The following is a 23177-nucleotide window of genomic DNA, read 5'->3' as shown; positions in this document are numbered from 1 at the left end:
AGCTCCGAATCTGACCCCAGTGCTGTTCCCAGTATGTCCCAGTGCTTCCCAGTATCTCCCAGTGTGTCCCAGTGCCTCGCCCAGCCCCATTCCAGTGTCCCAGAGCAGTTCCCAGTCCCCTACTGCTATCCCAGTGTCCCCCCAGTATGTTCCGGTGCCCCCCAGTGCCGCACCTTGATCTTCTCCTGGTACACGTGGTCATCCTCGGCGTACTCCCTGTAGAGCTCCAGGCGCTCCGAGACCAGCGGGTTCTGCACTGCGATTTGGGGTGCAGGGGGCAAGCCACGGGGGGGGGTCACGGCCTCGGGGGGCTTCGGGACCCCCACGGGGCGCGGCCGGAGGGGCTCCAGGGGAGGATTTGGGGCGGGGGTTTCCCCACCTCCTGCTGGATCCAGTCCTGCTGCGCCATGGTCACTCGTCGTAGGCCAGGCAGTTCACGTCTGGGGGGACACCGGGGGTCACCGGGGGCGTCCCGAGCGGCTCCCCGGCCCACCGGGGTCCCCCCGAGAGAGTCCTGAGGGGAGAGAGCGGGGAAGGCGCGGAGGGATCGGGGCGGTTTGGGGGGATTCCGGCGGTGGGTCCGGGGAACTGGGGTCGGTCCAGGCGCTGCCGGGATGATCGAGGCCCTCCCGCGAGGAGCGAGGCCGCGGCGCGTGGGAGAACCGGGGGACCGCATCCCGCGGGTGGCGGGATGGGGATGTGTGAGGGGGCTCCGTCGGTACCGTCCAGCCGAGCGGCTCCGGCTGCGGCTGCTGAGGCTCCTCCGCCGCCATCCCCGCGCCGCTGCCGGGGGCGGCGCCTGCCCCGCCCACAATGGGCGTGGTCACCGATACCGGCCCCGCCCTCCCCTCATGGCGGCGCCTCCCTCAGGGAGCGATGGCGGCCCCGGTGAGGGCGGCGGGCACGGCCCGGGAGCTCCGCGATCCCCGGCGGGGTCCCTGCCAGGGCCGGTGCCTCTATCAGCCCTCCCGGCCCCGCGCCTTTCTGTTCTCTGAAGCGAAAATGAAGGGAAATGGTGTTTTCCCGTTAATCGGAGAAGTAATGAAAAAGGCGTGATTGAAGCTCTGAGAATCGCCCGTCAAGGGGGTTCCTCCTCCATTTAAACAGGCACTTATGGAAGGAAGGTTTCTGCCTGTGTTCAAACTCTTTCTCCTCTCACTGCCCGCTCTTTTTGCCGGCGTCACGAGGATATATCGGGGAGGCACTTGGGAAGAACCGGGATGGAACTGAGGGTACCGGGAACATGAAATTGGGTAGAAAAGGATCGCACCCACTCCGCTGCTGCTTCAGCACAAGGCTTTGCTCCCTCAGCGCCTCCTTCAGCAGCGCCGCGTGCCCAGGAGCCTCCGGGTACCTCTGTGAGCCTCCGTGTGCCTCCGGGAGCCTCCGGGAGCCTCCAGGTACCTCCGGGAGCCTCCAGGTGCCTCCGGGAGCCTCCAGGTACCTTCAGGTGCCTCCGGGAGCCTCCAGGTGCCTCCGGGTGCCTCCAGGTACCTTCAGGTGCCTCCGGGAGCCTCCAGGTGCCTCCGGGTGCCTCCAGGTACCTTCAGGTGCCTCCGGGAGCCTCCAGGTACCTCCGGGAGCCTCCAGGTACCTTCAGGTGCCTCCTGGTGTCTCCAGGTGCTCCCCCAGCTCCCACCCAGCCCCTCCTCTCCTCCAGGAGGCACCCGCGCAGGTGTGCCGAGGTAACACCTCCCAGAGCGACCCCCGGCAGGACCCGCCGCCTCCTCATCCTCGCTGGTCTCACCAGGGGTAGCCAAGACTCCCAAAAATTCCGAATTTTCCCCAATTCTCCCAGGCTTCCGCTGTCCCGTTTGAAACTTCCCGCGCTGCCGGGGTGAGGGGCGGGGTTATGCAGATTTATCGAGACAAAGTGCGCGAAAGGCACGCTGGGAGAATGTTTTCTGGGAGGTTTCGGGGTTCAGTGGGGCCGGACCGGGCGGGACGCGAGAGGGAAATGCGGGAGGAAGCGCGGAAAGAGGCCGGGAATTGCCCGGAGCAGCTGCGGGGGCGGCGCGGGGGTGGCCGTGAGGTGCTCAAAGGCAGATCCGGGTGGGATCGGTGCGGGGGGGGGAAGTCCCGCATCGCTTCTCGGCCTTTTGGCTAAGATCAAGTGTAGTATCTGTTCTTATCAGTTTAATATCTGATATGTCCTCGATGAGAGGACTTCATATTAAACAGGTTTTTGGGTTCGGGAGTTGGACTCGGAGCTTGCTCCCTCCACTCCGCGCATCGTCCCGGTATTGCAGAGCCTCCGGGAGCGGTGCACCCCGCTCGGGGTCACCTAATGGGTTAAAGATAGACTGAGCTTTTCTTTCGAGTCGAGACCGCCCGGTTTCAATCGCGACATCCCCGCGCTGCGGCTCAGCCCCGGACCCTTCTCTATCGCGATATCCCCGCTACCGCCAGCGCTGCCCCCACCGGCCCCGCCGCGCTCACAAAGGGCTCCGAGCGATCGCCCGTGGCCATCGAGTGCCGTTCTATCGCGGCTCTATCGCGGCTCTATCGCGCTCACAGCCCTGCCATCGGCACTCAGCCTCGCTCCTGCATTCTCCTGCCAAACAAGAACTTTGCTCTCTTACTTAACTTCTCTTTACTTCTTAACCTCTTAGGCTCTCTTACCCCCTCTTGCCCGTCTCTCTCTACCCCTTTAATTACCTTCTGCCCTCATGCTCTCAGCCTCCCCTTTCCGCTTTCTCTCTCCCTCTTTGAGCACGTTTATGCTGTGGCTGTCAGCGTAAATGGATCTCTTCCACCCTCTACCTAAATAATAAAGTGCTTATCCCAAGCGCAGCCTGGCTCGAAGAAGTATCTCACCGCAAACCCGTTTTTACTCCTACACCTGGGGCCGCATTTCTGGGCACACCTGAGCCCCTGCACATCTGGATACCCATTTTGGGGTGCACCTGAGCTGCTGGATATCTGTGTCCCTACTGTTTGGGCTGTATTAGGTTTGCACAGCCTGCTTTTGATAGCTGGGCTTTCTACAGGGCTGGGTTCTGAGAGAAGGTTCTGGAAGTTTCCTCTGTGTTCAGCAGATCCAATCCCTGGATGGATCCAAAGATGGAGGTATCAGATGCAGAGGGCCACGAGGATGCAGAGATCCACCCGTAGCCCCTGAAGAAGCCCATGCCGGAGCAGGGCAATGCCTGAGATGAGGCTGTGGCCCCGGGGGACACCTGTGGACAGAGGGGCCCTCGCTGGAGCCGCCTGTCCTGGAAGGACTGACCCCGTGGCAGAGTGACCCACGCTGCAGCACTGTGAGGGGCAGTTCCCCATGGGATGGACTCAGCTTGGAGAAGTTCCTGGAGAAGTCTCCGGTGGGAGAGAGCCCAGGGTGCAGCAGGGGAACGACTCCTGTCCCTGAGCAGCGGGAAAAGCCCCGGGGGATGGAGTGACCATGGCCCCATTCCCTGTGTCCCTGCACTGCCGGGGGAGGAGGCGCAGCTGGGAGGAGGGAGGGGTGGGGGAAGCTGGTTTTAAGGGTCTTCCTTTACTTCTCATGATCCTGCTCTGAGTTTGTGGAGTTTCCTGCCAGAAATCTCTCTCCTCCCCCACTCATCCACAGGGATTTGGGGCAGTTTACCTTTTTAGGTGAAAATCCGAGCGATGCACTGAGGCACCTAATTAGCGCTGGGAGAAGTGAGGCTCCCGAGCTTCCCGCTGAGCCGGAGCCACCGAACACCCAGGGCAGGGAAAGACGGGCCGGGAGCTGCGCAGAACTTTGTTTGTGTTGGGAGCTCAATGGCGGCTCGGGCCGGGCCCGTTCCAAGCCTGTTCCTCATCTCCGCCCTTCCCCTCACACAGCCCGGGGCGGGCCCTGAGAGCGCGGGGCGGGGCTGTGCCGTGTGCAGAGCCCGCCGCTGGCTGCCATTGGCTGCTGCTGCCGTCACTCTTGGTTCTGGCGCGCTCTGATTGGGCAGAGCGGGGACAAGCCCGGCCCCGCTGGCGCCCCCAGGGCGGCCGTGGGGCAGGAGAGCCGCCGTTGCCGGAGCGTCTGTGCGGGCCCGGCAGCGGCGGCAGCGGCCGGAGCCCGGTGAGGCGGCGGCGGAGCTCGGAGGCGGCCCCAGCCATCGCAGGTGGGAACCGCGCTCGGTTCTGCGGGGGCTCGGGGCTCGCTGCGGGCCCGGGAGGGGGCGGCGGGGGGCTGTGGCGGGTGGCTTGTGCCGTGGCCGGCCCGTGTTGGCCCTGGCGTGAGGGCGCTGCGGGAGCGGCTGCCCGCGGTCTCCTTCCCGCTGGGGCCTCGGCAGGAGCCGGTGCCGGAGCAGCGCTGGCTCGTCCCGCTTCGTGTCGGTAGCCCGGAGGTGGCTGCGCTGTGCCCGGGGCTGGGCGGGAAAATTCCCGGCGCCAGAGGTTTGTGTGGCCAAAGGAGGCAGAGGAGCGGTGTGAGAGTGACTTTATTGCTGCCCAAAGGGAGAGGCCGTGGGGCATTTGCCGTGCGCTCTCTCCAGCTGCTGGAGGACGCGGCCTCGTTTTTGTCCTGATTTTCCCGGCCGCGTGTCCCTGTCCCTTTCCCCACTGGCGGAGGTGCTGGGAAGGTTCAGACTTCCCCATCTGCCTCCTGCATGTCCCGGTTAATATGTACCCACCACTTTTGTATAACATCCGATATGGATGGCTCTGTTAAGTCTTTGTTCTTCTGGAAGTTCAGGAATTTAGCGGGACTTTGTCAGAGCAGCGGTCCTTGTCAATTGGTAACATTTTCTGAAACTGATGCTTTCTCCCATTGCTTCCTTATGTGCAAGTCCCTGGCCCTATCTGCAAGCAGATTCACTCATTGGCTCTGTTTTTTCTTCCTGGGTGTTCTTTGATTTTGGGATTGCTCTCAGTGCCCTCATTCGCTGTCCTTTTGTAGCCGTTTGTGGCTCAGGAGGCCTGGCTGCCCCCTGCATCCCCTTGCTCAGCTGCTGAATGAGCTGCACTCAGCAAGGTGTGTGCATGGTGAAAAGATGAGAGTTGCTGTAGAAATGAGAGGAGAAAGTGCATTCGTTTAACCCATGGTCTGCCAGGGAACCACAAAAAAGTTGCCCATGCCCATCCTTTCCACATTTGGACCAGTACATGAGCTCTTTTCTTATACCCTTTGTTATCTGTTTCTCCACTTTTCCTTTGTGATCTATTTGCCAGCAGCAGTTTGAGTCATTTAATTTTCCACAAACTCTGCCTCCTTTTTCTGCTAAAAGATAATGTGACTCTATCCCATGGTGAAATGTTGTATTCCTCATCTGGGTGGATTGATTGTGAAGAAAGTCAGGAACTGGAGCTGTCTGGTTAGGGATTATTTTGAGGACATCCTGTAATCTAATTATATCATGGAAATGATAAATGGGTTCTCTGGCTCCTGATATGAATTCATTAGGGTTCCCCGGGGCTGGCCCATGGTGTTGCAGGATTTGTTCTGGTGGCTGTTCATATTTTCCCCTATTTTTGGGTGCTCCCTCAAGCCAGGGCTGCATCAATTTTTGGCTTTTCTCTAATTAAATCAGCACGTACTTGGATTCCCAACTGATTTCTCTTGGGGTAGCAAAAAAACCCCAGTGCTCTAATTCACCCTATATAACATAGAAAGTGAGAGCACAAGTTGAGGTGGTGAGTGGGATGATTCTCCCCCATTTTTTATAGTGAAATTTTCACAACATTGTCCTTTTGCAGTTTTCCTCTGCAGCTTAACCAATTTCTGCTGCAGTCAGATATCCTCACCATGGGCTCTGCCTTTAGCTGTGCAAATTCCATCTGTGCCAGCAGGCAGAGCTTGGGCTGAGGGGCAGAGAATTCAGCCCAATTCCTCCCCCAGGCAGGAACACCCTGGTACATTGTCCAGGCTTTGCCCCAGGGGTGTTAATTTGCATTTCTAAAGCTCCTCAGCTGGCTGCCTGGAATGAAGCTTCTCTTCCAGGGCAGCCATGGGATGACTCACATGGAGGGCTCCCTCCCCCATCTGCTTGTTTTTGTTTTTGTTTTTTTTAACAATTTTCTACTAACTCTTTACATTTTAAAGGGCCTCGTTTCAAGGTCTTCTGGTTTTCAAAATGCAGCTTAAAGGTGAACATGGAAAAACCCATACCATAATTTTGCCATCACTAAGAGCCAGGCACAAACATAAAAACAAAAATTAGAAAGAAATCAAGTATTTTCGTTTTCTTCCCTGACCAAAAACTGATTCTCACACCCCTGGCCCAAGCAGAACTGACAACAGAAAAGTAGAATTATTGCAAAAAATTCTTCTAATGGTGTAATCCTTTCACTGAAACTGTGAAAAGCAAAAACTCTCCAACAATGTCTCCAGAGAAATAAGGCATGACTTGATTCTGAACAGAATCATTTCAACCACACATAGTCTGCATGTGCAGAAAAAATCATTCCATGACATGTGAGTTTTACTAGATGTTTCCTAAACTTTATACAGTCTGAACCCATAGAAATCCATTGGTTTAGTGTTCATTGTTTCCAAGTTGTGGAGCCCTTAGTGTTTGGTTTCCTGTTGCACCCGGATTTCTGTGCCTCTGATGTGAATTAGGTCTGCACTCCTGGATTTCCTGCTCAGCCTTTTCCAGACCAGGTGTCTCCAGCTGTGCCAGGGCAGTGTCTGGGGTAGATGTTGGTTGATGTTTGCTGTGGGGCCTTGATGTTTTGTTGATGGTCGTTGTCTTTGTGGGAATCTTTTGGGCTATTCCCAGTCTTTTGACATGTTAAGCTCATCTCTGCTGAATGGTGGAACATCCTGTAAAAAAACCCTTTAAAATTCCTTTTCCCAAGGCAAATGCAAACCAAGCCTGACTGGAGAAATCAAATAAAAAAGAATTTTAGACTTGGTCTATTTTCCAATAGTCTAATCCCAGCCAGCCCAGAGTGTGAGTGTAATTGAGAGCCAGAGTGGAATTCTCACGGTGCCTTCCCCAGCAGCTGTGGCGAGGGCAGGCACAGAAAGCCCTGAAGCTCCAGCAGTGCCAGCCAGGATTGTCCCGCAGGGGCTGGAGATGCCAAAGGAGGGTGCCCAGGCCGAGGATTTCAGCAGAGGATCTGTGGGCAGCCCCAGGGGCTTCCCCCGCTGGGGAGCCCTGGCTGCTGCTGCCTTGCCTTCAGTGCAGGCTCAGGGGCGGCTCCCATCCTCCTGCTGCAGCCGGGAAATCCAAATCTGCGGGGCTGCAGAGCCCTTGAGCCGAGGCTGAGGGGTCCCCCCGTGTTCAGCTGTGCTGGGGCTGTTTCTGTGCTCAGGGACACTTGGAATGGGCCGTGCCACTTGGCCACCAGAGCTGCTTCTTTCCACTGCTTCGGCAGGACCCGATGTCCTGCTTGGGTGTGTCGCAGTAGAGATGGACAATGACACCTGTTTCTTCTTCCATCACAGCCAAAGCTTTATTGCACACAGCTTATATTTACATGGTTATCAGAAGGCTCCGTGCTTAATTCCAGTTGGTTGGGAACTCAGTTCACTGGTTGGTAATGGTGAGTGTACACGTCAATCCAAACTTTTCTCTCTAACAATGTTTACGTACTTCTTCTACTGATTCCCATGGGACAGATCCCTTGTTACTACAGGTGCACTTGTTTTTCTCCCCAAGAATAGTTTGTTATGTTAACAAACTTTCCATTCTCAAGATGTTTTTGCCTGGGAACTTATCAGGCCAGCTGCTAGCTACACTAAGCCCAAGCAACAAATCCTAAACCATGATTTTCCAAGTCCTTTCTTTTGTAAGGTTTTACCTTCATGTGACAGGGTGTTGTGGACAGCAAAGTCCGAAGGTGGGTGTGTCTCAAATCTCTCCCAGCCCGGGTCTGGATCTCTCTCAATTCAATGCAGGCATGGGTTTCTCCCCAGCCCCCTCTCCAGGCTGTTCAAACAGGAGGCTGGGTTAAACCCTTCCCCTGTCCTCAATTCTAAATCCTCCTGTGCCACTGAACAAGTTTCATACTGCAGTCACCGAGCTCTGCTCATCCATTTAGAGGCTCTGTTGGGGTGCGTGGGAGAAGGTGAGGAGGGGTCCCCGGGGGTCGTGTCCCCCCCCCGGGAGCGCCTGTGACTCCCCCATGTCCCCCCCATGCCGGGCTCACCCCCTTTTGTCTCTGCCAGAGCTCCTGACCCAGCTCCTGCTGTGCCCTGGGAGGGGCTTTGGGGAGCCCCCCTGGGACCCCCTTGGATCCCCATTCCTGGGCCCTGGGACCCCCCCGCATCTCCTTCCCCAGCTCCGGGACCCCCTGCACCCCCTTCTCCTGCACCAACAGCGCCCTGCACCCCCTTTCCCGGGGATCCTCCCCTGGCAGCCCCTGGATCCCCCGGTTCCGTCAGCCCGGGGACCCCCGGAGCCCCATTCCCGGCCATCCCGGGGCACCGCACCCCCAGGCCTCCCTTTCCAGGGAAAGCCGAGCTGGGCACGGGGCTCTCCAGCCGCTCTGGCATTTCTGATCACCAAAAGGAGAGGGAGAGAGCAGCAGAGAGAGAGGGAAGGAGATCGGGAATCGGGGCTCGGGCTCCCAGCGCCCGCTCCTGCTCCGCCGGGGCTGGGGAGCCGCAGCCGCAGGAAAAATGGGATCCGCGGATGCCGGGGCTTCCCCCGCTTTGGGCCGAAGCCGGCGGGTTCCAGGCAGAGTTTGGGCGCAGGGCCCGGGAGTTCAGCCCAGTTTGTCCCGGGGGTCCCGCAGTGCGCGGCCGAGGAGGGTCCCGGGGGATCCCGGGAGGGGATCCAGGGGAATTCCCTGGAATTGCCCCGTCCCCTCCCCCCGCGCTCCCTCGGGCACTTTCGCTTCCGCCTTGGCCGCCCTGCGCCGCCGGGATCTGCCCGGCGACCGGTGACGTCACTGCAGCCTCGGGCTGCCACTGGCGGGCAGCAAAGAGCGGCGCCAATGGCGGAGCCGGAGGCGGCTCTGGGGGCGGGGCCGGGGCTGTGGGCGGGGCCGCAGCGGAGCAGCGCGATGGCTCCAGCGCTGGGGCCGGGGGCGCTCCCGGTGGGCGGCGAGAGGTGAGGGGGACCCCCGGCACCGGGACTCTTTGATCGCCCATCCCGGAGCGCCGAGGGGCCCCTAAACCCCCATTCCTGGGCGCCGCCATCCCACCGAACCCCCATTCCCGGCCCTGGGTCCCACCCTGCACCCCCTTATCCGGCACCAGGAACGCCTGCACCCCTTTCCCGACCATCCCGCCTCCCGCAGCCCCCAGAGCCCCCTTCTCCTTGACCCATTTACCCCCCGGACCCCTATTCCTGCCTCTCCCAGCAGCCAGCCCCTCCTTTCCTCAGCACTCAGGACACCCGGGACCCCTATTCCCAGCCATCCCGGCTTTCCCTGCCCTGTCCTGGCAATGGGGACAGCGGGGACCCTTGGAGCTCCCTTTCCTGGGTACAGGAACGCCCTGAACTCCAGCCATGCCACATCTAGCCAGCCCTAGCCTCCCCTCTTGTCACTCCTGGCACCCCCAAATGCCCTTCCCGGCTCTCCCCGTTCCCCCTTTCCTTCAGTAGTGACCCCCCCGATCCCAAATCTCCAAATGTCCCCCCAGTTCTCCTCTCCCTGCGTTCCCTGCACGCGGCGCTGTCGGAGCCCGGCCCGGGCTTCCCGCAGTCCATGTCCATGGGGTCCCTGGCTGGGATCCCCTTCCAGCGCCACCGCAGCGAGCGGGGCTGGGCGGAGCCGAGCCGGGATCTTGGGATAGCCAGGGCTGGGATACTGGGATAGCCAGGGCTGGGATATTGGGATAGCCAGGGCTGGGATATTGGGATAGCCAGGGCTGGGATATTGGGATAGCCAGGGCTGGGATCTTGGGATAGCCAGGGCTGGGATATTGGGATAGCCAGAGCTGGGATCTTGGGATAGCCAGGGCTGGGATCTTGGGATAGCCAGGGCTGGGATATTGGGACAGCCAGGGCTGGGATCTTGGGATAGCCAGAGCTGGGATCTTGGGATAGCCAGAGCTGGGATATTGGGATAGCCAGAGCTGGGATATTGGGATAGCCAGGGCTGGGATATTGGGATAGCCAGGGTTGGGATATTGGGATAGCCACAGCTGGGATATTGGGATAGCCACAGCTGGGATATTGGGATAGCCAGGGCTGGGATCTTGGGATAGCCAGGGCTGGGATATTGGGATAGCCAGAGCTGGGATCTTGGGATAGCCAGGGCTGGGATCTTGGGATAGCCAGGGCTGGGATCTTGGGATAGCCAGGGCTGGGATATTGGGATAGCCAGGGCTGGGATATTGGGATAGCCAGAGCTGGGATATTGGGATAGCCAGAGCTGGGATATTGGGATAGCCAGGGCTGGGATATTGGGATAGCCAGAGCTGGGATATTGGGATACCCAGGGCTGGGATATTGGGATAGCCAGAGCTGGGATATTGGGATAGCCAGAGCTGGGATATTGGGATAGCCAGGGCTGGGATATTGGGATAGCCAGGGCTGGGATATTGGGATAGCCAGGGCTGGGATACTGGGATAGCCAGGGCTGGGATATTGGGATAGCCAGGGCTGGGATACTGGGATAGCCAGGGCTGGGATACTGGGATAGCCAGGGCTGGGATACTGGGATAGCCAGGGCTGGGATACTGGGATAGCCAGAGCTGGGATATTGGGATAGCCAGGGCTGGGATATTGGGATAGGCAGGGCCGGCACAAGGAGCGGCACCGGCACGGGGCCAGCGGGGAGCTGCAGATGCTGCAGCAGCGGCACAGCCAGAGCGGGGCTGAGCGGGGGGAGCCGGGGCTGGGGGATCTGTGGGGCTGCGATGGCAACTGTGGCACCGCCATGGGGATCCCTGAGATCCAGGCTGAGGGATTAACAAATTCCCTGGCTCACAGCTGCAGGGAATGTCTCCGGAAATCTGTCAGATATGGGCGGGAGGTGCTGAAGTGTAAAGGTGGGGAGGGCAGAATTCCCATGGGAATATGGGAATGGGAATGTGGGATTTGGGAGGGCAAAATTTGGGAACCTGGGAATTCCCACGGAAATTCCATGGATGGAACTCAGACATCCCATTCTCGTGAGATCTCCATGGATGGATCCTGCTGCTGTCCCATTCCCATGGGAATACTGTAGATGGATCTCACTGCCATGCCATGCCATTCCCATGGAATTCCATGGGCAGATCTTCCCATCCCACTGCCATGGGAGCTCCAATCCGGTTCTGACCCAAACCCATCCTGGGGGTCACCCAGTTCTTTGCCATCCCCACCACCCACAAGACTTCTGGGGGTCCCTCCCATTACCCACCCAGGCCCCCCAAACTCTTCCTGGGTCCCCTCTTCTTTCCCCCGATAACTGGAATTCCTGGAAGTCCCCCCGTGTCCCCTCCCCCAGGACTTTGGGGGTCCCACCCGACCTGTCCGTGCACCCCCAGATTTCTTCCACAGCCCCCCTGTGATGGTGGAGGGTGGGGGCCGAGTGCTGGTGCCCCCCTGCCTGCAGCAGATCCAGCGGTGAGGGCCGTTCGGGGGGTCCCTCAGCATTTGGGGTCCCTGGGATTTGAGGTGACCCCCCGGGCCCCCCAGGATCTCCCTGAACACGCTGACGCTGCCCGTGCGCAGTGAGAAGGTTCAAACCCGGCACAGGGTCCCCAGCACTGCCACCCGCATTGCCCAGGTACCCCCAAACCTGCCGAGAACCCCCAAAGCCCCCGGGACACCCCAACCTCCCCTGATCCCAAACACATCCCTGGATGCTCCAAAAACTCCCCAAAACCGCAAAACCCCATACAGACATTGAGAAGGTTCATACCTGGCATGGGGTCCCCATGTCCATCACCAGCAGGTTCCCCAAAACAACCTTGAGATCCCAAATTCCACTCCCGGGATCGCCCAAATTCACTCATCAGGACCCCTGTAAACCCCCTTGGGAACTCCCAAAAACCACCATGGCCCCAAAAACACCCAGAACTTCTGAAAATCCCCAGGAACCCCTCACCAAGGTTTATACCCAGCATGGGGACCCCATCGCCTTCATCGGCATCACCCAGGTACCCCCAAACCCCTCCCGGGACCCCCAACCCCTCCCGGGCTCCACTGCCGGAACCAACGGGAGCGGTGTTGCCCTTTTAAGAGGAGTTACAGTGGGACCCGACAACACCGGGGGCCCTTAAAGCGGCCATGGTAGAGAGAACCCCCAAAATCCACCCTGGGGGGACAAAACATCGCCTACAGGGGCTTGGGGTGGGGACACCCCTAAAAATGTCACTTAAAGCCGTCATGATCCCCCCTCAAAAGGGGCTTGTGGGGCTGCGGCTGCACAAACACCCTAAAATGGGGAGGAAAAAACACCCCTGTAGTGGTGGGATCCCCCCCAAAAATACCTGAAAAAGAGAAAAACTCCTCTTGAGAAGGGCCTGAAGACCCTGGAAGGCCCTGGAAGAGGGACAAGATCCCCTCCTGTGCTGGGGCCTCCCCGAGCCGGGAACTCTCCCGTTCCTGCACTCGGGGGAGCCCCGAACGACGGCGGCTCCTGGGCTGAGCCCCCCTCAGCCGGGGCTGCGGGGGGAACTGGGGGGGCTGGGACGGGGCTTGGGGCTCCTGGGGTGAACTGGGGGACCCTCAGTGCTCCCACCTCCCCCTGTTCCCCTGTCCCGCCCCGTTCCCATTGTTCCCCCAAACCTCCGCTGCCCCCAGCTCGGTTTGGGGGGGACCCAGCCCTTTCCCATCGTGTCCCGGCCCGGCCCCGCTCACCCGAGGGCTCCGAACCACGCCCAGGGACAGAGGAGGGACAGAGGGGGAGGAAGAGGAGGGACAGAGGAGGAGGAAGAGCTGGAGCAGGCAGAGGAGGCTCCACCTGCGCTCCCCGCTCTCTGCATCTGCAGCTCCTTCGGGACCATCGCCCCCCATCCCGCAGGTGCCCGGGGAGGGGGAGCTCGCCCCAAATACCCCGGGGCTCCCTGGCTTTGGGGTTTTTGGGGGGGATGTTTGGGGATGGCAGGGCTCCAGAGCCGAGCCGCAGATGCCCCTCGGGGGCACCCCGGGGGTCCCCGGGAGGTGTTTTTGGGGGGTCCCGGTGGCGGTGGCGGCAGAGCCCCGGCAAAGGGGCCGGGGGGATGCGGGTCCGGCATGGCCGGGAAAGGGGTTCGGGGCTCCCGGTGCCGGCAGTGGCTGCTCCCAGCATTGCCCAGTTGCTCCCCCGGTGTGGCTCCAGTTTCCTGTGAGCCCCACGATAAGCCAAATCACTCCCAGTCATTCCCTATTAGAGTACAATTTGTCTCCATTTTATCCCATTTTTCCACATTTTTATCCAATTTTCCCCCATTTTTATCCCATTTCTTTCCCATTTTTGCTCTATTTTTTCTAATTTTTATCCCATTTTCATATAATTTTCCCCTATTTTAATCCTATTTCTTATTTTCCCCAATTTTTTCCCCATGTTTTTTCTTTTCCTCTCAATTTTCCCCTTTTTTATCTCATTTGTCCTCATTTTTTCCCATTTTTTTTCCCTATTTTTCCTCCACTTTTACTCAAATCGTCCCCCATGTTTTCCTATTTTTCCCATTTTTTCCATTTTCAATCTATTATTTCCCCATTTTATGCTATTTTTGCTCCATTTTCTCCCAGTTTTTCCCCATTTTTACTCCTATTTTCCCCGATTTCTTCCAATTTTCCCCCATTTTTGCCTCATCTTTACCTTTTTTTTCCTATTTTTGTCCCAGTTTTCCCCATTTCCCCCCTCTCCCATTTTTATCCTGGTTTTATCTTACTTTTCCACAATTTTATCCCAATTTTCTTCCATTCCTTTCTCCCATTTTTCCCAATTTTTCCTCAATTTCCATCCCATTATCCCAAAATTTTCCCTATTTTTATCCCATTTTCTCCCATTTTTTCCCCCCATTTTGGCTCCATTTCTCCCCATTTTCCTACATTTTTCCTGACATTTTTCTCACTTTTCCTCTATATTTTTGTAGTTTTCCCTAAATTTTCCCCATTCTTCCTCCATTTTTATCCTATTTTTTCCCCATTTCCCCCTATCTTCCCCATTTAATTATCCCAAAAATTGAAATTTGGGGTAAAAAAAAATAGAAATTTTGGTGGGAAAAAAGGGTGCTTTGGTGGCAAAATTTCATGAATTTAAATCACAGCTTTCCCATGATTTTTCCATGATTTCCAGCCAGAAGGAGGCGTGGGATTCATCCCAATGTTCTGGAAGCTGGAAGAGGACCAAGCCATCAGTCTTCCAAAAAACCTTGAGCAGCTCATCCGCAATTCCACCTTTCCCCAGTCCCTGGATTCTCAGGTCTGGAAATTCTTCTACGATCTCCCAGGTAGGCAATTCCTAAAATTCCATGGAAAAATGGGATAGGGGGATTTAATCCTGTTTTTTTCCTGATTTTTCCCATTTTTTTCCCATTTTTTATCCCCATTTTATCCTGATTCTTCCAGATTATTTTCCTCTTTCTTTTCCTCGTTTTGTCCCAGATTTTTCCAGTTTTTTTCCCAATATTTTTTCCAATTTTTTCCACTCTTTTTTTCCCCCATTTTTTTCTGTTTTTTCCCATTTTTTCCTAATTTTCCCTTGCTTTTTTTCTGATTTTTCCCCTCCTTTTTCTCCCAAATTTTCCCATTTTTTTCCCGTTTTTTATCAAATTTTCCTGATTTTCCCCTGATTTTTCTCTCTTCCCAAATTTTTTTATCTTTTCCCCAACTTTTTCTCAAATTTTTCCCTGATTTTTCTGTTTTTTCCCATTTTTTCCCTGATTTTTCCCAATTTTTTCCCTGATTTTCCCCCAATTTTTTCAATTTTTTTCTGATTTTTTTCAGGTTTTATTCCCTTTTTCTTTTCCTGATTTTTCTCTCATTTTTCACATTTTTTTTTACTTATTTTTCACATTTTTTTTTCCTGATTTTTCCCTCTGATCTGTCTCAATATTTCCCCATTTTTTCCAAATTTTTCCTAAATTATGCCTGTTCATTTCCTAAATATTTCCTGGCTTTTTCCCAATTTTTTAACATTTTCCCAGGTTTTATCCCCCAGGTTTTTTTCCTCATTTTTCCCTTGATTTTTTTTTTCTCTGAATTTTCCCAATTTATTCCACCGTTTCTTTTCCTGATTTCCCCCCATTTTTCCCTGATTTTTCCCTGTATTTCCTAATTTTTTTACTGATTTTTCCTGTTTTTTTCCCAGGTTTCTTTTTTCTCTCTTTTCTTGATTTTACCCATTTTTTCCCAATTCTTTTCCAATTTTTTCCCGATTTATCCCTTTTCCTTTCCCAATTTTTTCTGTCTTTCCCCATTTTCTTCCTGAAATTTTTCATTATTTTTTTCTGATTTTTTACAGATTTTTTAATCCTTTTCCTGTTTTTTTTCCCTGATTTTCCCCTGATCTTTCTTTTTTTTCACATTTTTTTTCTGATTTTTTTGCAAGCTTTCTCAAACATTTTTGTTTTTTCCTTGATTTTTCAATTTTTTTTCCGAATTTTTTCTTGATTTCGCCTGATTTTTCCCAGGGTCTTTTTGGCTTTCTTTTCCTGATATTTCCCTGATTTTTCCCATTTTTTCACTTCTTTTTTTTTCCATGCCTTTCCTATTTTTTCCTGATTTTTCTATCTTCCTTTCCCATTTTTTTTCTAGCTTTTTCCCAATTTCTTCTCAAATTTCCCTGAGTTTTCCCTGGTTTTTTCTGAATTTTTTTCCCATTATTTTTCTACTATTTTTAGATTTTATGCCTCTTTATTTTCCTGGTTTTTCCAAGTTCTTTCCCAGTTTTTCTCCTGATTTTCTCAGGTTTTTTTCCAATTCTTCCTGATTTTTCCTTCTTTTCCTATTTTGTCCTGATTTTTTTCCCCATTTTTCCCATTTATTCCTTGACTTTTCTCTTTTTTTCCCAAATTTTTCCTGATTTTCCCTTTTTTTTTTTTTATTTCATCCTGGTTTTTTCTATTTTTTTCCCCTGATTTTTCCCTTCTATTTTCCTTTTATTGATCCTGCTTTTTTTCCCATTTTTTCCCCAATTTTCCAGTTTCCTTCACACTCCCAGTATCATCCCAGTCACTCCCAGTCTGATCCCAGTCACTCCCAGTCTAATCCCAGTCACTCCCAGTATGAGGCCAGTGGCCCCCAGTTGCTCCCTGGCAGTGCCAGTGTGACCCCAGTAGCCTCCAGTGTGATCCCTGGGACTCCCTGTCTCTCCCAGTATATACCAGTCAGCCCCAGCACGCTCCCAGTCATTCCCAGCTCCTCCCAGTTGCTCTCAGCATGATCCCAGTTGTTCCCAGCCACTCCCAGTCAATCCCAGTATGATTCCAGTCACCCTCAGTGGGATCCCAGTCTCAGCCAGCAGGGACCCAGCTGCTCTCACTGTGATCCCAGTATGATCCCAGTTGAGTATGATCCCAGAATAGTTGCAATTCTTCCCAGTTGCTACCAGTATGATCCCAGTTGTCCCTGGAATAGTCCCAGTCCATCTCAGCAGGGTCCCAATTACTCCCAGTTGCCTCCAGTGTGGTTCCAGCTGTTCCCAGTTGCTCCCAGCCACTCCCAGTCACCCTGAGTGCAGTCCCAGTTGCTGCCAGTATGGTCCCAGTCTTGCCCAGCATGGCCCAGCTGCTTCCACTGTGATCCCAGTTAGATCCCAGTTGCCCTCAGCGTGGTTCCAGTTGCTCCCTGTTTCTCCCAGTGTGATCCCAGTTGCACCCAGTAGCCCCAGGTATAGTCCCATCCCCTCCCAGCATGGTCCCAGTCACGCCCAGTTGCTTTCAGTTGTCCCCAGCATGGTTCCCGTTGTTCCCAGTGTGTTCCCAGTATATCCCAGTTGTTCTCAGCATGTCCATAGCCATTCCCAGACACTCCCAGTAACCCCAGTCAGGTGCTTGTTATCCCAGTATTATCTCAGTCACACCCAGTATATCCCAGTCCAGCATTCCCCAAATTCACAGTCCCCCACCCGTGGGATCATCACCCCCCCCATCCCAGCAATGACCGGGGAGGGGGAGCTTGGCCCAGATATCCTGGGGGGTCCCTGGGTTGGGTTTTTGGGGAGAATGTTCAGCGAATGAAGAACTCCAAAGCTGAGCAGAAAATGCCCCTTGGGGGGTCCTGGTGGCAGCTGCTGGCAGAGGCAGCCTGGAGGAGCAGAGCCCTGTGTCCCCCAGGACCCCCAGAGAAGGGGAGCGCCACAATTCACAAGACCCTCAACAGCCTGGAGAGGGGTCAGGGGGGTCTCCATGGACCACCTGCACCCCCAAGAAGAGAATAAGGGGAGAAGGGACCCTGGGACCCCAAAAACCTCCAACATCCCTAAATGTTGAGAAAGAAATGAGAGGAACTTTTTGGATTCCTGGCACTCTCAGAAGCAAGGGGAGGGCAGGGACCGAGTAGACTGGGGACCCACAGTACAAGCGTGACCCCCAGCAGCTGGAACAGGGGGGAACCCATGAACAGCAAAGGGGAGAGACCAGAGATGGGGACCTCCTGGGAGCCGTTTTCAGGACTGAATCTTGGTGTTTAGGAAGGTTTATATGGGCACAAGGTGCCCTGTGACTTCTAGAGAGGGCCTTGGGCAGGAGGAACACCCTAACCCAATGTGCTCATGAATTGTATTTTTTCCCAAACCAGGATTTCCCATTCCCAAACCTTGGCCGGATGGAGAAGGAGGCTGTGAGGAAGAGGAAGATGCCCCAGGACACCCAGGCAGGTGAGGAAGAAGTCAGTGCCCCTTTCCCCCTCTCTCCTGCTCCATCTCCCAGCCCAGCAGGGCCCCCGGCTGCAGGACAACCCCGCTGCCGACGCCGTCCTGCCGGGGACGCACTGGGGGGATCTCCTTCCCCTTCCCTCTGGCACGGAGGCAAATCCCATCCTCTCCCTGTCCTTCCTCCCCCAGACAAGGAGCTGAGGATGGAGACCAGGGAGAACAAATCCCCACGGCAGAACCTTGTGGAAGAGGCTGTTTTGAGCAGCTCGATGGCTCAGGAATCCAACAGGGAGGAAAATCCCCAGAGATCCCGCAGGAGGAGGGGCTCCAAACCCATCCCAGGGTGCTCTGAGGAGGAAAGACCCACCCTGTGCCGGGAAGGCGGCTGGAGATCCAGCCAGGGCTCTGAGCTGGTGGTCCATGAGCAGCCTCAGGATGGGGAGAAGCCCTACAAGTGCTTGGAGTGTGGGAAGAGCTTCAGCCAGAGCTCATTCCTGATCCGCCACCAGATGATCCACACTGGGGAATGGGCCTATGAGTGTGGGCAATGTGGGAAGGGCGTCAGCTGCAACTCCGAACTCATCATCCACCAGCGCATCCACACTGGGGAGAGGCCCTACGAGTGTCCCGAGTGTGGGAAGAGGTTTCAGAGCAGCTCTGATCTCCTCAGGCACCAGCGGATTCACAGAGATGAGAGGCCCTTCCGCTGCCCTGACTGTGGGGAGGGCTTCAAGCGAAACTCCCACCTCATCAGGCACCGGCGCATCCACACTGGGGAGAGGCCCTATGAGTGTGGGGAATGTGGGAAGAGCTTCAGCCACAGCTCCTACCTGACCATCCACCAGAGGACCCACACTGGGGAACGGCCCTATGAGTGTGGGGAATGTGGGAAGGGTTTCAGCCAGAGGTCCCAACTGACCATCCACCAGATGATCCACACCGGGGAGAGGCCCTATGAGTGTCCTGAATGCAGGAAGAGGTTTCAGACCAGGTCCCATCTCCTCCAGCACCAGCGGATTCACACGGATGAGAGGCCCTTCCGCTGCCCTGACTGCAGGAAGGGGTTCAAGTACAACTCCACCCTTGTCAGGCACCGGCGTATCCATGCTGGAGATGGCCATACAGGTGTCCCCAGTGTGGGAAGAGCTTCACCCAGATCTCTAACTTGACCCAACAGCAACAGAGGCACTGGTAAGGGAAGCCTCTGCCTCGAAGGTTGGGCCCTGCGAGCCCAGGAAGAAACTCCACCCTGGACCCCTCGTGAGGTGACAGCCCAGGGATTTCTGATTGGGTTTGGGCCCCTGGGGTTTTTCCCTTGCTGTGTTCCCAGTGGTTCCTGACCTTGAACTCCACCCTGGTTCTCAAACCCCATCTCCCTGCCTCTGTTTGGGGCTGTCTCTGGATCTGAGTTTGTTCCTGAGCTGAATAAATGGTTTCCTGAGCAGAATCCCATCTCGTTGGTGTCCCCGACTGGTTCCTGGTAAATGTGGCCTCCGTGGACATGATGTTGCGGCCCCGGAATGCAAGACCCCACAAAATTGAGACCTGCCCCCAGAGCCCCCCGAAATTCCCTAAAATTCACCCAAGTCCCCCAAAATTCCTTTAATTTCCTTAAAATGCCCTTTTTGTCCCCCTCCAGGACCAGGTGCCTCGGCTGGATCTCAGGGACAGCCCCAGGAATTTGGAGGGGGTCTCTCCTCCCCTGCCACTCCCAAGAACCTGCTGCATTTGGGAAAAAAAAAAAAAATTAAAAAATTCTTTGGATTCAAGGAGGGGTTCCCCCATTTTTGTCACATTTTTTGGGAGTTCTCCCCCAAATTTTATCCTTTTTTGTTTTTTGGTTTTTTTTTGTTTTTTTTTTTTTCTATTTTTTTGTGGCTTTGGCATTCTTCAAAGTGGGCTTTTTTTGGAGAGGGTTCCCACAATTTTTTTGAGGGGTCCCTCAATTTCTTTGGGGGGAATCACCCCCTCCCTCAATTTTTCCTCTGTCCCCCTTTCCCCAAAATGGGGATGGGGGTGGTCTTTTTTTTCTTTTTTTTTTTTTATTTTTACCTTTTTTCCCTTTTTTTCCCCTCTTTTTATTTATGTGCATTTAATTTGGGGGGACTGGGGCAGGAATTTTGGAGAGGTGTCGCCAAGGGTGCTGGAGAAGTTGAGGGCACTCCCATCCCCAAAAAAACGGGAAAAATCCCAGGAAATCTGGGGTTTCCCCCCCTACCCAAAGTGTGAAAAATGTGAAATAAAAAATTTATGTTCTCAGCTTTTTGGTGATTTTTGAGGAAAGGAGTTGCAATTTTGGGGGGCTTCTTGGGAGGGGTCACTGGTTTTTTGCAGGGGATCTCCTGAGTTTTGGGGTGGAATTTGGGAAATTGGGGGGAATTTGGGGGTTTGGGGGGGAAATTTGATGTTTTGGGGAGAACTTCTGGTTTTTTAGGGGGAGGATTTGGGGTTTTGGGGGGGAAATTTGGGGGTTTTGGGGAAAAATTTAGGGGGTGGGGAGAATTTTGGGGGGAAAATTTGGGATTTTTGGGAAAATTTGGAGTTTTGTGGGAAATTTTTTAGTCTTGGGAGGATCTGGGACTTTTGAGGGTGTATGGGGGGTTTTCGGTTTTGGGGGGGATTTGTGAGGAATTTTGGGATTTTGGGGGAGGAATTTGGTGGTTTTAGGGGGAAATTCAGGGCTCCTGGGAGAGGTTCTGATTTTGGTAAGGGGGATTTGGGGAGAATTTTTTTGGTTTGGGGGAATTTCCAAATTGATGGGGAGGGGTCCTGATCCCATTGAGGAGGGGCACTTTGGGGAGGCCTGAATTTGGGGAGGGGTCTCAAGTGGGATTCCCGATTTTGGGGCAGGGTTTGGGTTGGATTTGGGGAGATTTTCCAGCGATGGGGAGGCATCTCAGGAGTGCGATTTGAGGAGAGGTCTCATCAGGGCATCCTGAGCTGGAAGCGAGGGGGATGTTGGGAGTGGAATCTGGGGAGGATCTGGGGGGAGATTTTCCAGCCATGAGGAAGGGTCCCGGTCCCGGGGCAGTTCCTGAATTTGGGGAGCAGTCTGGAATTTGGGAGGGGTCTCATTGGGGCAGCAGGTGGAGCTGGAAGGGGGGCAGGATGTTGGCACAGCCGCTCTCCAGGGGGGCCGTGGGCAGCTCCTCGGGGGGTGCCGGGGGTCGCGGCCGCAGGCGCTGCAGCAGCGAGGTCAGGAACAGGAACAGCTCTGCCCGCACCAGCGCCTCCCCCAGGCACAGCCGCTGCCCTGTGGGGAGGGGGCGTCAGCACCGCCCCACCACAAAGGGTCCGGGGTCTCAAAAGGGGTGGGGGTCTCCAGAGGGGCTGGGGTCCCAAAGGGGCTGGGGGTCCCAAAAGGGCCTGGGGGTCCCAAAAGGGGTGGGGGTGTCTAAAGGGTCAGGGGGTCCCAAAAGGAGCTGGGGGTTTCAGGGGTTGGGGATACCAAAAGGGCCTAGGGGATTCTAAAGGGTCTGGGAGCTTCAGAGTCTGGGGGGGTCCCTAAAGGGTCTGGGAGCTTTGGGATTGGGGTCCCAAAATGGTCTGGGGGTTTCAGGGGTGGGGGTCCCAAATGGGTCTGGAGTACCCACCCCGAGGATTTATGGGATTTAGGGGATCCCAAAAGGATGTAGGGCCCCTCCACAAAGGAATTTTGGGATTAATGGGATTCCAGAAGGATTTAGGGCCCCACCCCAAGGATTTATGGGATTTTTGGGGTGCCCACTGGCCGAGAATGGCACAAAGGTTTTGTTGTGCTGGAACTGACCCTGCTCATCCAGGAAGTTCCCAGGGTCAAATTTTGGGGATTTTTGAAGGATTTGGGGCTGTTTAGACCAAGCTCAGCAGCGGGTAAATGTCTGTGCCCTGTGGGGTCAGCTGTGGGGTCATTTGGGTAATTTGGGGTCAGGTGAGGGGTCAGAGGGGTCCTTTAGAGTAATTTGGGGTTATTTGTGGTAATTTGGGTTCATTGGTGTCATTTGGGGTTACTAGGGTGTAAGAGACAGTCTGAAGTTTCCCTCATCTGCCTCACAACCATCACAAGAACAGAGACCGAGACCCTGAAGACCCCAAGGGAATTTGTGCAGGGGTTCTGGCCTGGTTGAGGTGGAAGCTTGCCAGGTGATGGTTTGCAGGTGTGCTTGTTGTGCTGTCAAGGTACACTGCCTTCATTCCTGCTGCTGAGCAGGGACTTGTAAGGAGCGGCCTGTTCTGTACCTTACACCTGCTTCCCAGAGCAAGGGGTCTCATCACAATAGCCTGGGAATTTCCCCACCTCTTGGCCAGCTGCCCCTTGCTTTGAAACAGACTGTAAAAGTGACTTTTCCAAGTTACTTTCTTCGAGAGAGATCTCCCCATGGAAGAAGACACCGGTGACCCCGTCTCGTCTGTTGGTAACTATAACCCCCCCTTTTTTCTCTCTTTACATTGGCTCTTTACCCCTCTCTCCCTCTATCTCTCCCTCTCCTCTATCACATAACCCATGTTGCTGGCACTACAATAAAGATGCCTTAGTGCTGTTGTGATTTAAACTGAAATCCCCTGGGGTCCTTTTTGCACTCTGAGCTCAAACGAACCTCTCACGACTCCCACTTGTGTTAGGGGATCGTGACACTCGGCAGCGGGGTGACCCAAGGTGCGGCTTAGAGCAAATGCTCCACGGCACAAGGATATTGGTAGGTGCATGGTGGAGACAAGGATGAGGAGGAGACTTCCAGTATGGGCTCCAAAGGCTTTTACTCCACTGGAGGGCCCAGGGACTGAAGACTGAGAACACAACTGTGTGGGGGTTTTTATATGGGGGAGGCCAGAGGGAGGGTACAAAATTTTAACCAATAGGAAGAAGCTGTGGGAGGAGTGGAAGGTTCCATTCAACAATACAATAGGGGAAACAAGGGGAGCAGAGTGGGTCACATGGGCCAATGGGGCATTGGAGATCAGGGGATTTCCAGAGGGGTGGTTCAGGTAGGAGGCTGGCCTAAGGGAAGACTGACAAATGGGTGTAATGACAGATGGGGAACATTCGAAAACAAGGGGTGGGCTTGAGGCAGGATTTGATAGGTGGGTAGGAGGATACAAACTAGGAGCAAACCAATGACTTAGGGGAATAATGGGAGAAACCACTCAAACAAAACACACCACAACAATAGAACTGTTAACCATTACAGGAGGTGGCATCTTCAGGAGGCAATGGATGTGAGTGAGCTCTTGCCACATTGACACTGATTGTTCTGTGTGGAAAGGGACACTGAGAACTTGCCTCCAGCATTCTCCATGGATCTCAAACTGCCATGTGCCAGGGCTTCCAGATAATCCATGTTCTGATCTCAATCTAGAAGGGAGAACAGATCAGAACCCTTTCCATGGTGCCCCCAGTGGAGCCACGTCCGTCTTTGTCTGGCAGGAAAAGGGATGCAAGAAAAGCGGGCAGGTGCCACCCTGCTCTATTTGTGTGCCAGACCTGAGCCTCAAATGTTTCTGGTTTCTTAGCTAATTTCTCCCTGGCTCCTCTTTAACATGAGCAAAAGAATAGCATCACACAATCCAGTTTGGCAAATAAGTGAACAGCTGAGTGCTTCCACTAAATTAAA

The 23177-nt window shown here is 54.7% G+C and overlaps 2 protein-coding genes and 1 non-coding gene across 3 annotated transcripts in view; 2 read left to right on the top strand and 1 right to left on the bottom strand.

Moving 5' to 3' along the window:
• LOC147645212 (serine/threonine-protein kinase pim-1-like) overlaps positions 1–23177 on the top strand; it is a 102997-nt gene that overhangs the window by 46923 nt on the left and 32897 nt on the right. The gene's annotated exons all lie outside the window — the stretch shown is intronic.
• The window catches only part of LOC147645213 (uncharacterized), a 96038-nt gene that overhangs the window by 44616 nt on the left and 28245 nt on the right, over positions 1–23177 (bottom strand). The window lies entirely within an intron of this gene.
• On the top strand, positions 2084–2274 carry LOC147645215 (U2 spliceosomal RNA). Its single transcript, XR_015282432.1, has one exon. It is a non-coding gene; the product is annotated as a U2 spliceosomal RNA (small nuclear RNA).

The sequence above is a fragment of the Cyanistes caeruleus genome, unplaced genomic scaffold (assembly GCF_971803275.1).
Source record: "Cyanistes caeruleus unplaced genomic scaffold, bCyaCae1.hap1.1 HAP1_SUPER_30, whole genome shotgun sequence".
Classification (NCBI taxonomy): Eukaryota; Metazoa; Chordata; class Aves; order Passeriformes; family Paridae; genus Cyanistes; species Cyanistes caeruleus.
The sequence above is the reverse complement of the archived record's forward strand: the minus strand, read 5'-3'. Positions and strand labels throughout refer to the sequence as shown.